Source organism: Chinchilla lanigera, unplaced genomic scaffold (assembly GCF_000276665.1).
Source record: "Chinchilla lanigera isolate Chin_1 unplaced genomic scaffold, ChiLan1.0 scaffold00139, whole genome shotgun sequence".
Taxonomy (NCBI): Eukaryota; Metazoa; Chordata; class Mammalia; order Rodentia; family Chinchillidae; genus Chinchilla; species Chinchilla lanigera.
Window position 1 is genome coordinate 1,570,788 of NW_004955540.1, and position 15,138 is coordinate 1,585,925.

The following is a 15,138-nucleotide window of genomic DNA, read 5'->3' on the forward strand; positions in this document are numbered from 1 at the left end:
ATTTAATAAACTATTCTATTACACTAGTACCTTGGTTCATGAATGCTTCTGTTTGCAAACAATTCTGTTCACAAACAAAAATGTTCAGCAAAATTTTGCTTTCATCCACAAACTCCTTACTGGGTGGCAAACATGACTCTGGCCATCTTCCACACATAGACAGATTTGCAGCCATCTTCCCCAAAAGGGTAAAACAAATTAAGTTTGTAAACTGAGGTACCACTATATTTAGATCAAAGGTCAGCAAACTACAATTACTAAACCAAATCTGGACTATTGCCTGTTTTTATATGGCTTTCAAGCTAAAAACAGTTTTAACATTTTTAGTGGTTAGGAAAGAAATCAAAAGAGGAATATTTCATAACATATAAGATTATATGATATTTAAGTTTCCATAAATTAAGTTTTATTCTAATTTAATTTGGCAGCACAGAAAACAATACACCCAAATCCTGCACTGTTCGGCATGCTGAGCAATTTGAGCTAAAGGAAATTAAAAGGCTTTAAGAATGAGCTCAGAATCAATGTCCCTTAACCTTGGCTTGTTTCTCCCCTCCACCCCAAAACTCAGAGAGGCTTTCTGAAAACTGCTTTTATCTACCTATGTCTGGACCCACCAAAAAAAATTATCTCTGACACCCCTTCCTTGAGTTTTCATGAACTAAACTCAAATATTTCAGGAAAAAAAAAGTACTGAATTCTGTCAGCACCTGGACAAGCTTTGTCCCTTGTTTCCATTCTACAGAGGACCATTTACTATCTGTTGTGTGTTCTGCAGCCTCACTGACTTTGCTATAGGTTGTTGTGTGTTCTCCAAGCTCATTAAGCTGCCTTCAAAATCATCTACTGCTCTCTCGCCATTCTGTACCCTCCCTTTGGATAAAGGGGCATAGGAGTTTCTGGATCATGCTGGACTGGTGAGTACTCACACAGCTGTGAGCTTCCCCATACTGTGACTTTTTTCCCTGTTTCTATGTTCATAAATTTGTGTGCTTTTCCTCCCATTTAAGCTGTATTTTCAGTTCTTTCCAATGAAACTCACAGAAAAATTCCTTTCCTTTTGCCCTTCTAATAGTCCAGCATGTTAATTTACATACTATCTAAAGCATCTTGCACAACACAAAGCTAAACATCAGATAGACACTGCATACTTCACAAAGCCTAAAATATTTATCATCTAGCCCTTTACAGATAATGTTTGGCAGCCTCTGTTCTATACAGTTCCAATTTTGCACCATTAGAAAACACTGCTCCAGTGATGCTTTCATGAATAACGTTCTCCTTCTTCTGGATTGTTTGCTTGGGATGAACTCCCAGACATGGGACTGAGTCAGAGGGCTTGTGTGCTTGGCTCTCTGTACATGCTGCCAGATTGCTTGCATGACGACTACACCAATTTCCATGAGCCCAGGGGTATGAAGATGCCAACTTCCACACGCTGTCCTCTGATAATGTACTGCCTCAGCCTTGGAATGTTCTGAAGCCCTAAGCACTCTTGTTCCTGGAGTGGGCCAGATGCGTGACTACGCATTTCATCATGAGCCAGGCTGAGGCAGACAGGTCCTTCAGATGTTCGCTTTGTGAAATAATGTATCCACAGCGTAAAATGTTCAGGACTCAGATGTGTCATGTTCATTTCCCAAGATAACAAATATCCCTCTGGCTTACTGTTCTCTCTAATAGAGCCAACTCATAAGCAGACTCACAATCTCAGTTTTTAAGGGTACAAGTTAATAAAGTCTTTCCATTTAAGAGATCAGCATAAGTTAGAGAAAGACAAGTATTCATCAACCTTTCACCTTGTCACTCCATTGCTCCCCTGCTATGGACTGAATTGTGTCCCTCCCTTCCTGGAATAAAGACCTAACCCCTACTATGATGGCACTAGGTGATGAAGCCCTTGAGTTTACATTAAATCATGAGAGCAGAGTCTCTGACAGAATTAGCCCTTCTAAGAAGAGACATAGAGGGCTCCTTGTCTCGCTACCCTGTGAGGGTATAACTATCTGCAACCAGGAACCATATCAACTGGCACCGTGAGCTTGGACTTCCCAACTTCCAGAACTGTGATAAATAAATGTTTTAAACCAGCCCGTTTGGGAATTTGTTACAGCACTCCAAACTACTAAGACATTCTCCAACACTCTCCTTTCTAATATGAAAAAGTAAGTGTCCTGTATAATACTGCACAGAGTTGTATTAGCCACTGCTTTCCATTGCTGGGACCAAATGCTGGGTGCACACAACATAAAGGAGAAAGGGATATTTTGCCTTGTGATGTCAGAGGGTTCAGTCCGTTATTAGCTGGCTCCAAGGCAGAAACTCCATGATGAACAAAGGAAACCTGTCCAACCTGTGCCATACAAGAAGCAGGGAGCAGGGGAAGAGCCAGAAAAGGGGACAAAGACAAGATGTCATCCCCACGGTCATGCCACCGTGACCCACAAAGACACATGCAGTAGTGTGCTCAGCTAGTCTCCTCTGTCTTCAAGCCAGTCAGTTTACAATCAAGATTAACCATCACAACAGCTATCCCTCAGGATCCATGGGAGGGTTGCTTCCAGGACACCCAAGGACAGCAAAATATTCATAACTTCAAGTCCCTTCTATAAAATGATATAGTATTTATATATAACCTGTGGACAAGGCTGGGTTTTGTTCAGTTTTAAATCCTCAGAGGCAGATCACCTAGTATATAGCAGACTCTTGGAAGACTTGAATGTGCTTTAAATCCTGTCCACATTACTCATAATACCTAGTCCAATGTATGCAGATGGTTGTTTTACTGTATTGCTTAGGTAATAGTGATAAGAAAAAGGGTATACATATTCAATGCAGATGTAATTTTTTCTAATTATTTTCAATCCCCAGTGGGTTAAACACATAGATATGGAGTGCTGGTTATAATTATTGTTCAAAGTCACATGGCTAATGTATAACACAGGTCTGACTGGACTCTCCTTCAAGTGTTCCTGTCATGATTGTCTGTATTCATCAATGTAGGAAGCAATGCTGAATAAAACAATTTCACCAGCTAGATTTTCTTGGTTATGTACATTGGTAAATGAACCCAGCAGTGATGAAATTTGAAGGGCTTATATACTTATTAATCTCAGCGCTAAGGATCCACAAAATGAACCTGAGCATCAGAAATGCCTAGACTAGAGCCCTGGATCAACAAGAACACAACCACTCTCACCTGAAATCCTGGCAGTGAGTGGTGTAGCACATCTACAACATGTGGAGTGGCAGGGGGAGGAGAGGCCAGGCAACTCACCTTAGACAATACCAAACACCAGGTACCTGTCTCCACAAGGTGATGCCTACACTGTTACTTCATTCTCTATGTGAGTGACAATTTACTATTTTATGTCGTCACAGCACAGTAGAAACAAAGGCTGGATGTTTCCCAATAATGTGGCCAGATTCGTCCTCCTGACAGTTCCACATTTCCTAAAGTTGCAAGCTCTTCTTGGTAGGAGCATTAATATGCGCTCCCCTCCCCCAAAAGTCCCGTAGTCCTGCTGCCCTCAGAGTGTACCCAGTGTCCATGAACTACCTTGACCGGCTCTGGAAGGAAGTCAAAGGGGGAGCCCCCACGCCTACCCTCCTTGCCCCGGCACATCAGCATGAGGCTTTGCAGTTTCCACAACCAGGAATCCTAGCCATGTTTCTGTGTTCGCAACCTCTGACTTCTGCAGCAATCTCTGAAATTTGTCCAACAAAGGGAGCCATAGCTGTAGACTTAATGTCTGTCCCCACCTTACAGATTTCATTTGAAACACACTTTAAAAAACACTCCCCCCCTTCCTCATCAATCTGTACACAAAGGAAGCGATTGAGCCTGGTGCATGGAAATCAAAGCCTGGATTATTGAATATCAAAGCTCACCAGGAGCCATCCCCAAACCCTCAACCTGCTCCTCGCTTCATGTGCTTCATGCCTAGGGCTGTTTTCTACCTTTCCTTTGACTGCCTCTGCTTGGACTCCCCCACCTCCTTCCAGGAGTACTTCACATTCATGATTAAGTTCAGAATGCACCTGGTCACAGAAACCCTTCATAACACTTTACTCAACAAGTATCTACTAAGCACCTACTATGTACTAGGCAATCTGGCTATCCTGAGTTTTTAAAAAATATGTAAGACCCAGCCTCTACTTATCATCTATAGAGTGAGCAATATACATGAGGAGTATATCTGTAAGGTGGGGACAGACATTAAGTCTACACTCTTGGGTACAGTTGCAGTACAATCCAATAAGGGCTGTAACAAATACCTAAGTCTATTTGCTTTCCCCAACCCACTGACTGTGTGTGCATGGCCTAAAAGCACAGGTTTTCAAGCTAAAAAACAAAACAAAACAAAGCAGCATTCAAATCTCAGCTCTGCTCTATGACACTGGAGAAGCTTTAATTTCTCTGGGCCTCGTTTTCTTCATCTCTAGTATAGATGACAAAATGACTAAGTTAAGCAGATCTGTGTAAGTTTACGTGCTATAGTGTTCATAAAAGCACTTTGCAAATCCTAAGGGTCCAGTAGACCGCACCCACCAGGTTGTCTCACACTGCCAGTCAAAAGGCAGCCTGCTGTGTGTATATCAGGCCTGGGCGCAGCCTAAGCTGTTCTCTGCTGCAGATCTGCATGAGCCTGGACTGCAGATGGCTGGGGTTAGTTGTGGGTGTGGTGTGGGGTCAGAGGACCCCTGAGAAGGAGGAGCCAGGAGCAAAGTGCACATTCAGCTCAGAGGAGATCCTGAGAGCCTTTTTGTGTCGGGCTCTCATCTCGGTCCCCAGAAACTGGCCTCTGAGACTTAGAGAAAGGCTGCACCACGGGAAACAGGTCCATTTCCACACCTAATCTTGCTGAGCCACAGGCAGGGCTGCTGTGGGGTGCACAGTGACCTCCTTGGGAGGAGAAGTCTCCCCATGCCCTGAAGAGCATGCTGAAGTCTTACCCCCCCACAGGGCCTGGAGGCTCAACAAACTTGGTAAGATTTGGGGCTGGCCCTGCAGTAATAACAGTGGTGATACAACCAAGCTTTAGAGGCCAAGGCTAGGGGTGTCATTTCAGGAATGCAGAGGCTGAGCCAGAGCAGCAATCAGAAAGGAGAAGGCAGGCAGGCAGCCAGCACAGCAATAGCACTGACTTCTAACCACCAAGAGCCACCATAGGGTCACCCAGGTGAGGAGGAGTCCTCTGGGGACCCGGGCAGGGGGACTCACAGCCAAAACACCATGGTGCCCCTGCCATTACTGCAACTTTGCATATGCACGCTCAGGTTGTGTTAACAGCTCCAGGTACCTAAATCACAGCCATCTACTCTCGTGTGTGTTTAAAGAATCTTCCCAAGAGCAAACTTGTTCACACAGCTTCTATACCTGGGGAAGAGAGGGAGAGCAAGACACTTGATTCCCACCTTGATCGGTCCCTGGAATTTGGGATCTGTGAGGCTAAACACCAGAAGTTCACTGCTGCGATGGAGGGTCACCCAGAGAGGGACTGCAGTGGGAAGGGTTTGCCAGGAAAGGAAGGATGCCTGGGTAGAAGTGGCCTTGCAGGAAGAGAACTTGGGGTTAATTTACCTACAAAGTAAATTTCGGCATGCATTCAGTTTTCCAAATTGGCTCTAAAAATATCCAACTTGACATCTCTAATAATGGAGTGGGTAGGCAGTCTAGGCGACGAGTCACACCAGTGCCACCAAGCAAGGGTTTATCACCCCATCCCCTGAGGAAGTGAGGCCCCACCTGGTAGTGGGGCTCTGATTACTCCCATACTGCCCAGCTCCAACTGGAGATGCAGGTCGCAGGGAGGAAGGCAGCTCTGCCCACCCCCCAGGTTGTCGTCCCAACCTATGGGCCTTCAGAAGTTAGTGTGCTTGGAGCCCACCAAAGTGCGTGCTGCAGAGCCCGGCTGTGGAGCAAGGACCCAGTCTGCTCCAGAGTGTGCTGCAAGCCTGTTCAAACAACAGGCTCCCTTTCATTCTCTAGGCAGAAAGGAGAGACTTTCTAAGGCTTCCCCCATTAATTTCTCTGCCCCATAGGAAAGAAAAAGCCTTTCTTTGCCCAACAAAAATAAAACATTCTTCCTGGTATCTGTGATACAGGAGTGCAGACCAGGCAAAGGCTCACGGTGGGCCAGGTGCTCACTCTGCTCACTGAAAAATGGTTTCCCCTGAGATATTTCCCTTTCCTCCCAGAACAAAACCCTTAGGTGAAACAGGCAACCCCACAGCATCCGTAGACCCACTGGGTGCCTCACCCACTTTTCCTCCCTGCCATACTTCCAGTGACAGCCCAGCCAGCTGGGGACATCTGCTAGAGAATGGCACTGCAAAGGGGAAAGGCCCCCAGCAGTATGGGAAATACCGCATCCTTCTTTCTCACCTGAGAGAGATACAGGCCTCTTTTCAAGAATAGGCAAACTTTTACTGCAAGAGTAATCAAAGGTATTATCAGGTCTAAACACTACAAGTTAAATTTATTTTCTATAATTTTTCCAATCATTTAAAAACATGGAAAGTTCTCCCAGCTCTTGAGGGCCATCAAAGATCAGGGAGCGGCCAGTGCCACCCACAGACTGCAGCTGACCAGCCCACCTCCATCCTCAGCGGCTCCACCAAGGCCAGTCTGCACGTTTCCTGCGTTAAATGTGGGCTCGCTGAGCTTAGTTTGGTTGATGACTTGCATCAGTGTAATTTCCAAGTCATTAAATGCTCCTGTTCAATGAGCATTCATATTTCAGCACACACAGAATGAAATTCAGCTCTCGACCCATGCTAGCTGAAGCCGTGTTTTTCAGTGTACACAGGACAGTTGGCTTTCACCTAGGGAAGAATACTGAGTTTTAAAAGATCCCAAGTCATGATAACGTATCAGGGAACAGAAACTACCCAGAACCACATCTGTAAGCTGTTAAAACAAAGACTAACCCTCAGATAGGTTAACCTTCCTCTTTAGAATCAGACACCCCAGACTCAAGAGCTGTCTCTGTCCCTCAGCACCTGTGTTATCATGGGCAAGTTACTTAGCCTCTCTGAACCTCACCTGGAACAAGAAAATAATAAATTCTATTGTGTGACAGGATTGAAAATAATATAGGAAAGCACAGGTCTATGGATAGTCACTAGGTCGTAGCTGTTGTTTCCATTAGAATTTTAGCAGGGACAGCACTGGGTAGCACACGGCCTATGTCTCGGTAGGTGAGAACCTACCTGACAACAGAATGTGGAAGATGGTTAGAGAGCCCTCTACGCCCCATAAAATATGTTCCTAGCACCATAGGATGCCAGGAATCTTCATGACTCTTAATCTTTTGGATGAAGGCATTGAAAACTCTAGCCAAGTATCTCTGATTTTAATACTGTCTAAAAAGAACTTTATTTACACAATTCCATGTAATCTTTGAACCCTACAAGGTGATGAAGGCAGATGTTATCTCCATTCTGTGGACTTGGAGTCAAAAAATCTGAGGTCAAATCTCAAATATGCCACATGAGTTTTACAGCCTTGAGCTTGTCATTGTTTTTATCTCTCAGGCTGTTTTTGTCTGTAAAATGGGTGTCTGGTATTGGGAGAAAAAAAATTTTAAATAGAGAAAAATCATAAAAACTGTGATACAGAATTTCAAAATACAATAGCAGGAAATTAGAAATGAGTAATATATTGGATATTGTTAACTTCAAAGTAGTTGCTCAGATTATAAGACATAGGTATGCAAAATTTATCAAACTATATAAGCACAAACTGTTCTTTCCAATGAACTAATAGAAATTAGTAGTATAATTACCTAAGCTATCTTCTGTGTATGTATATATATTCTTTTTCCGTGTGTGTGTGTGTGTGTGTGTGTGTGTGTATATATATAGATATATATAGATGTATTCGTTTTCCTTCCTTCTTTTCTCCTTTCCCCCATCCCAGTTGTTCTTCCTTTTGAGCAGTTGCTTTTTCTTTCACAATATCTATTGTACATTTTGGATCTTATTTACTTTTTCAGTTTCTTACACTAGGGAGACAATATGATGTTGACACATGCAAGTCTGATTTATTTCACTTATGAGTATGGTCTCTAGCTACATCCATTTACCTATAAAAGTCTCTAGTTTTTCTTTCTTTATAGCTGAGGAAGTACTCCATTTTATAAAAATACTACATCTTTTTTATCCATCCCTCATTGATGGGCATTTGGGTTGTTTCCAAAATTTAGCTATTACAAATTATGATGCTATAAACATGGGTGCACACATATTGCTGTGATATGATGTTTTTAATTCTTCTGGAAAAATACCCAGAAGAGAAATACCTGGGTCAAATGGGACCTCTAATCCTAGTTTTTTGAGGAATCTCCATACTCATTTTCACAGTGGTTGCAATAGTCTATACTCCCACCAGCAGTGGAGGGTTCCTTTTTCCCCACAGCCCTACCAGCATTTGTTATTTGTTGATTTTTTGATGATAGCCATTCTTTCTGGAACAAGATGGAATCTCAATGTTGTTTTAATTTGCATCTCTCAAATGACCAATGATGTTGAACATTTTTTAATATATTTACTTGCCATTTGTATGTCTTCATCTGAGAAGTGTGTATTCATCTCAGGTGCCCATTTTTGGATAGGGTCTTTGCACTTAGGGGATCCAATTTTTTTCAGTTCTTTATATGTTCTAGATAGAAGTCCTTTGTAGGCTAAAATTTTTTCACATTCTGGGTTTTCTTTTCACTCTGGTGATGATTTCTTCTGATGTGCAAAAACTTTTCAGTAAGATGGAGTCCCAGTTGTTGATTCTTTGAAATACTTCCTGTACAGTTTGGTTTTTGTTCATGAGCTCTCTGCCTACCCCTATGTCTTCAAGATTTTTACCTACTCTCTCTTCCAGTAGATTGTTTCTGCTTTAATATTTAGATATTTGATCCATTTTGACTTTAGTTTAGTGCATGGTGATAGGCATGGGTCTAGTTTTAGTCTTCAGCATGTGCAAAGCTAGTTTTTCTAGCACCATTTAATAAAAAAAATAAAATCCTTCCAGTGAACATATGTGGCCCCTTTGTCAAAGATAAGGTGGCTGAGTGTGTTTGTAGTTGTGTGCATCTTCTAATCTGCTCCATTGATCCTTAGGTCTATTTTTCACCATTATCATGCCAATTTTATCACAGCGTTTTGTAGTATAGTTTCAAATCAGGGATTTTGATGCCTCCTGCCTTGTCTTTGTTGCCTAGGATTGCTTTTGCTAGTCTATGTGTCATCTGTTTCCAAATGAATTTTAGGAATGGTTTCTCTAGATCTGTGAGGTACGCTAATTGCATTTTGACTGGGATTGAATTAAATTTGTAGAACAGTTTTTGGAGTATTTTCACAATGTTGACTTTTCCTATCCATAAACAAGGGATATCTTTCCATTTTCTGATATTCTCTTCAATCTCCTTTTCTAGAGTACTGTAATTTTCACTGTATAGATCTTTTACTTCCTTTGTTAGATTGTTTCCTAAGTATTTCATTTTTTGGATGCTATTATAAAGGGTATGATTCCCTAATTTCTCTCTCAGTGAGTTTGTTGTTTGTGTACAGGAATGCTGTTGATTTTTGACTGTTGACTTTGTATCCAGCTACACTATTGAATTTGCTTATTAATTCTAGAAGTCTTTGGGTGGAGTTTTTGGAGTCTTCTATATAGAGTATTATCAGATTAATAATATCTCTTAGTTATTGTAGGCTGATCAGGTCTGCAATCTTCCAAATGAGTGTACAGTGAAGGCTAAATAAAAAGAGGCAAACAGAGTGATTTCAGGGCTCTAGGAGGGTCAAAGCCTTCTCAAATAATTCAAGATTCTCTCAGGGCTAAGATCAAGATCTTCTCTGGGTGGCCAATATTTATTTGGTTATCAGAAGAAGGGAGGGGAGTACTCAAGAGGGCAGAATTACTCAAGGACTTCTCCGAGTAAGGTATTATATTAATCATTAATAAGGATTAAGTTAATCCACCCAGAAGTGAGATTCCTGAGGCTATAGTTTTTATCTAGTTGAGATCAGATCCAGGTATCACTGACTGTGACCTTGTCTTATCCTTTGAGGTTTCATAGCTTCATTTGCCATTACAGGTTTTAGTAGGGATGAGTGACTCACAGAGGTTCACTTACTATGAGTCCACTGCAATCTCCAGACAAGGAGTCTAGGCCTTGGACAGACTCACAAGTAAATTTAGAAAGTCAGTTGATTAATTTAAGTCCTGCTCAGGGCTGCTTCATAGTAGTCTCTATCAGAGTATCATATCATCTGCGAATAATGATAATTTCACTTCTTCCTTTCCTATCCTTATTCCTTTTATTTCTTCCCCTTGTCTAATGGCTCTGGCTAATGTTTCCAGAACTATGTTAAATAAGAGTGATGACAGTGGACATCCTTGACTTGTTCCTGGTTTTAGAATGAAAGTTTTCACTTTTGTTCATTTATTATAAATTTGCTGTTGGTTTTTCACAGATGGCTTTTGTCAGATTGAGGTAAAGACCATCTATTCCAATGTTCTCTCAGGTTTTTATCATGAATGAGTGTTGGGCTTTGTCAAAAGCTTTTTCTGCATCTATTGAGATGATTATGTGCTTTTTGTCTTTGGTTCTGTTTATATGGTATATTACATTTATTGACTTGCATATGTTGAAACACCCCTATATTCCTGGGATGAATCCAACTTGGTCATGATGATTTGCTGCATTCTTCTTGATGATTTGCTGCATTCTGTTTGCTAGTATTTTCTGAGAATTTTTACATCCTTGTTCACTAGGGAGATTGGCCTGTAGTTCTCTTTTTCTGATTGGGTCTTTCTCTGGTTTTGGTATCAGGGTAATACTTGCCTCCAGGAATGAGTTAGAGAGAATTGCTCCCTTTTCAATTTCATTAAAGAGTTTAAGGAGTATTGGCATTAAATCTTCTCTAAATTTCTCATAGAATTCAGTAGTGAATCCATCAGGACCTGGGTTTTTTTTGTTGGTAAGTTTTTAGTTAAGTTTTCAATTTCATTAACTGACATTAGGTTATTCAAAATTTTTATATCTTCTTGATTCAGCTTTGGTAATTCAAATGTTTCTAGAATCTGTCCCTTTCTTTTGTGTTTTTCATCCTATGCTAGTAAAGATTTTTGAAGTATGTATGAATGATCTTTTGAATTTCTACAGGATCTATAGTGATTTCACTCTTTTCATTCCTCACTGCATGAATATGAGTTCTTTCCTGTTTTTGATAAGATTGGCTAGAGGTTTATCAATTTTATTTATTCTCTCAAAGAATCAGCTCTTAAGCTTGCCTGGTGAAGCAGAAGGTCTGCTGATGGAGGAAATTATACCAACTAACAAAGGCCCGATGTTCTTAGGAAAATTTAACTGTCCAGTGTTCTTCCCAGCTTTCTTCCTGCTTTTGCTATTGCCAGCACATTCGTTCAGGTGCAGAATTCTGGGTACTTCCCTGGACTTTCTTCTCTGACCCTCATAAATGATTAGTTGCTTGGTGCTGCCTTTTGTGCTCCCTGAATATCTCCATGTCTTCTGCTTGATCTGTTCTTACTGGGTTACTCTAAGCAGCATCCTCCATGGCCATTACTACTGCTTCTTTCCATCCCCGTCCAGCCAGAGAGCTCTTTCTGAACTGTGAGTCTCATCTTGACACTTCCGTGGCCAGGTGGCTCATCCCCACACTCACATTAGAGTACCCACTTCTCAGCATGGCATTGAAGACTCTTCATAGTCTTGCTCTGACTTCCTTCCTTATACTCCTTTCCTGCTACTCTACAGCCCATGAACAGGAAAAAGCACCCACAATCCAACCCCACAAAACCATTGTATCAGGCTTCCCAGGCCTGTGTGCCTTCATGCGTGCCATTTCCAATCCTCTTTCCTTCCCTTTCATTCAAGCAACAACCATGATTGCAGAGTCAGTGCCTCTGGCTCTGGTCACTCCCTTTCCTCTTACGCATCATAGAAATCCTCCAGGTGCATTTTAATCATATGCTTCCTTGCCCATTTCCCTCAGTGAATGAGCCCTTGAGGGCAGGGGTATTAGGTTGGCCATTTCTGTGTCCTTGGTACCTAACATAAGACCTTGTGCATATGTGGCAAGTGAATGAATGGGACCTAGAAAATCTGTTTATTTTGTAGCGGTCGCTCATTCACTCACATGGCAAATGTTAGTTGAGCTCCTACTCTGACCAGGTATTGCTGTGAGTCCTGGGGATGTGGCATTGAACAAACAAAAGCCCTGTTTACATTCTAGTAGGGTTTTACCCTGACCCTTAGCATCCATTCCTCCCTCTCTCCCTTCCTTCCTTCTTTGATTAACACTCATTTAATGAGCAACTCCCTGCAGACCATTTTACACTTTTCACTACACACACACACACACACACACACACACACACACACCCCAAACACTGGCTTAGTGTCTGCAGCTCGTACCCATGCTACCCACCCAAAACTTATAAGCAGTGTGAGCTTCTGAGTAGACATTTCTTGAAGTCCTGCAACATTTGGTCAGATGGCTAACTACGAAAAGCTGCGAGGCTTGGTACCAAGTCTGCTCCTTCAGTGTGTTCTGATGTATCTCAACTTGTGAGAAAAAAAAATTAGAAACTACAGGAAAATTTGAACAGTAACTGCCATTGTTCACATGCTCTTGTTTATAGGGCAATGGAGAATTTCCAAGGCCAAATTTTTCAGCAAGCAGTGCATCCATGAGGGTGGCAGGAACTTCACCCTCCTTGCTGCTGAGCCCTGGCACCAGTCATATCCTGAGACCCTGTGCCTGGAGACCAGACTCGACTCCAGCAGGACCAGACAGGCTGACCAGCCTTCTCTCATGTGAAGCGGTATTCTCCTGTGCCTGGAATCACACATCCAGCCAGACCCAAGGGGTGCAAACTTGCCACAGGGCTCACAGGCTCCACTGAACTCTTTCCAAAAGGAAAATTCCTGAAGTGCCATTTCCTTTCTGGAAACTGTGACACAGAGTCGGCCTGTCCCAGTGGAGACCTGCACGCTACTGTGATTCCACAGGGCCCCATCTGGGGCTTCAAATTCTCTTTATGTGGGAAAAGGGTAAATGGGAAACTCTCCAGCTGAACCCACTTTGGGAGTGACGGGAAAATTCATTTCTAATTCCAAGCTCCACCCCAGGCTCTTCAGCTTCCCCTCAGAACTGCCCTGTCCTTACACTTTGATGAAGAGGCAGGTCCTGTAACTGAGCCTTCTGAGGAATAGGCAGTGCACTATACAAGTAGCTGCTCTATTTCTCAAAGTCAGAAGCTCCTCAAACTGGACAGGACCACAACCACCTCCTATCTAACAGAGGAGAAAACTGAACCCCATATGCATTCCTTTCCTCAGGCTCCTATAAGCACAGACTGTGAAGCCTGAACAACAAAGGTACACATTTCAAGGCTCTGGAGGGCAGAAGGGTCCAAGAGCCCATGCTCTCAGGTGTGGTTTCTTCCACAGGCACTGCCCTTGGCTTCTCTTTTCTCAGTGCTTGTAAGTCCCCAACACCACCTTTCTGTGCCCACACTTTCTGTGTGTGTAAGGACGCCAGTCCTATTAGACAAAGGCCCATCCCAGTGACTTCATTTCTACTGAACTATGTTTTGTAAGGTCCCGTCTCCAAAGACAACCACATTCTGAGGTAGTCAGGGTCAGGACTTACAAATTTGGGGAACCACAACTAAACCCATAACACAGGAAACCCGTGGGTTCCCCCTGACCTTCTGGCAAGCAGCAACCTCTCAAGAGCCAGCCCCAGAAGGGCCTTCTCTGGCTGTCAGTCCAATGTTGCACCCCGCAGACCTTTGTCCCAGAACTCTGTCTCATTTCCTTCACAACACTCATCAACTGCATGCTGAGAACAGCCACATGTAAGAAAATCTGAACTCCTGGTCCTAGCTAACAACATCATAATAGAAAGTAGTCCCTGCTGCCCATCTCTTACCTCATCCATTACCCCAGCCTCCTTTCTGTTCCTTGGAGAAGATGCCAGCATCAACCCCACCTGAAGACATTGGCAGCCACCTTCCCTTGGATGGCTTCTTGTCATTTAAGTTAATCTTAAGTACCGCCTCTTCAGAAAGGCTTTTGTGACCAGCCAAGCTGGAGCCATCACCAAGTCATACTAATGGTGCCCACATACCTGAATGTTCTGCTGAGCACCCTGACATAATCTTTGCTTCTAATCAAGATTCCCTGGGGCCCCTCCCCCAAGGAGGGGAAGTGACAAGAAGAGCTAACTGTTCCTGTCTTGTTCACCACCATATCCTCCATGTTCACACTGTGCTTGGTCCATTGTGAGCACTCAGAAATTTTATAAAATAGATAAATCAGTGAGTGAATGGATGACTGAATGATGAGCCAGACCAGAATTTCTCAACTTCCACACTACTGACAGTCAGGCTGATTCTATGAACTGTGTGTTTGTGTCCTCCACGATTCATATGCGGTAGCCCTGTCCACCGCTGGGATGGTATTTGGAGTTGGGGCATTTGTGAGGCAATTTGGGATAGATGAGGTCATGAAAGTGGAACCCCAGGAAGACATTAGCATCCTGACAAGGAGGTGCAGAGACCAATGCTCTGCATCCTTCTGCCATCGATGATACAGGGGAAGGGCCATCTACAAGCCTTTACCAGACCCCACATAAGCTGGCTTCCGCCCTTCCATGTCCCTAGAAAGCCACCTAGTCTGTGGCCTTCTACTGTAGCAGCCCAAATCACAGAGGGCCACTCACCGTGCCGTGAGCACCCGGATGGCAGGAACAGCATCAGAAACAGATACCCAGTACCTGCCCATGATAGACAGATGCTCAGTCAGTGTTCACTGGAGAAAGATTAAAGTTCTACAAGTTGCTAAAAGGCAGATCAGCTATTCCAGACCCACTTTTTCAATAGGATTTGGCCTCCTAACTTGTACATCATCCTAACTCCTACATCATGTAACACATTTAAATCTGCTTCCTCGTCTGTTATAGAGAAATGCCCAAAACTCCAACATAGTGATCCTGCTTTCTAAACCATAAGATACGATATAAATGTGGATTAATTATTCATGGACTCTCAGAATGTGTATTCCTACTACCTCACACTAACTCTCACCTCAAATGATTTCAAAAGTG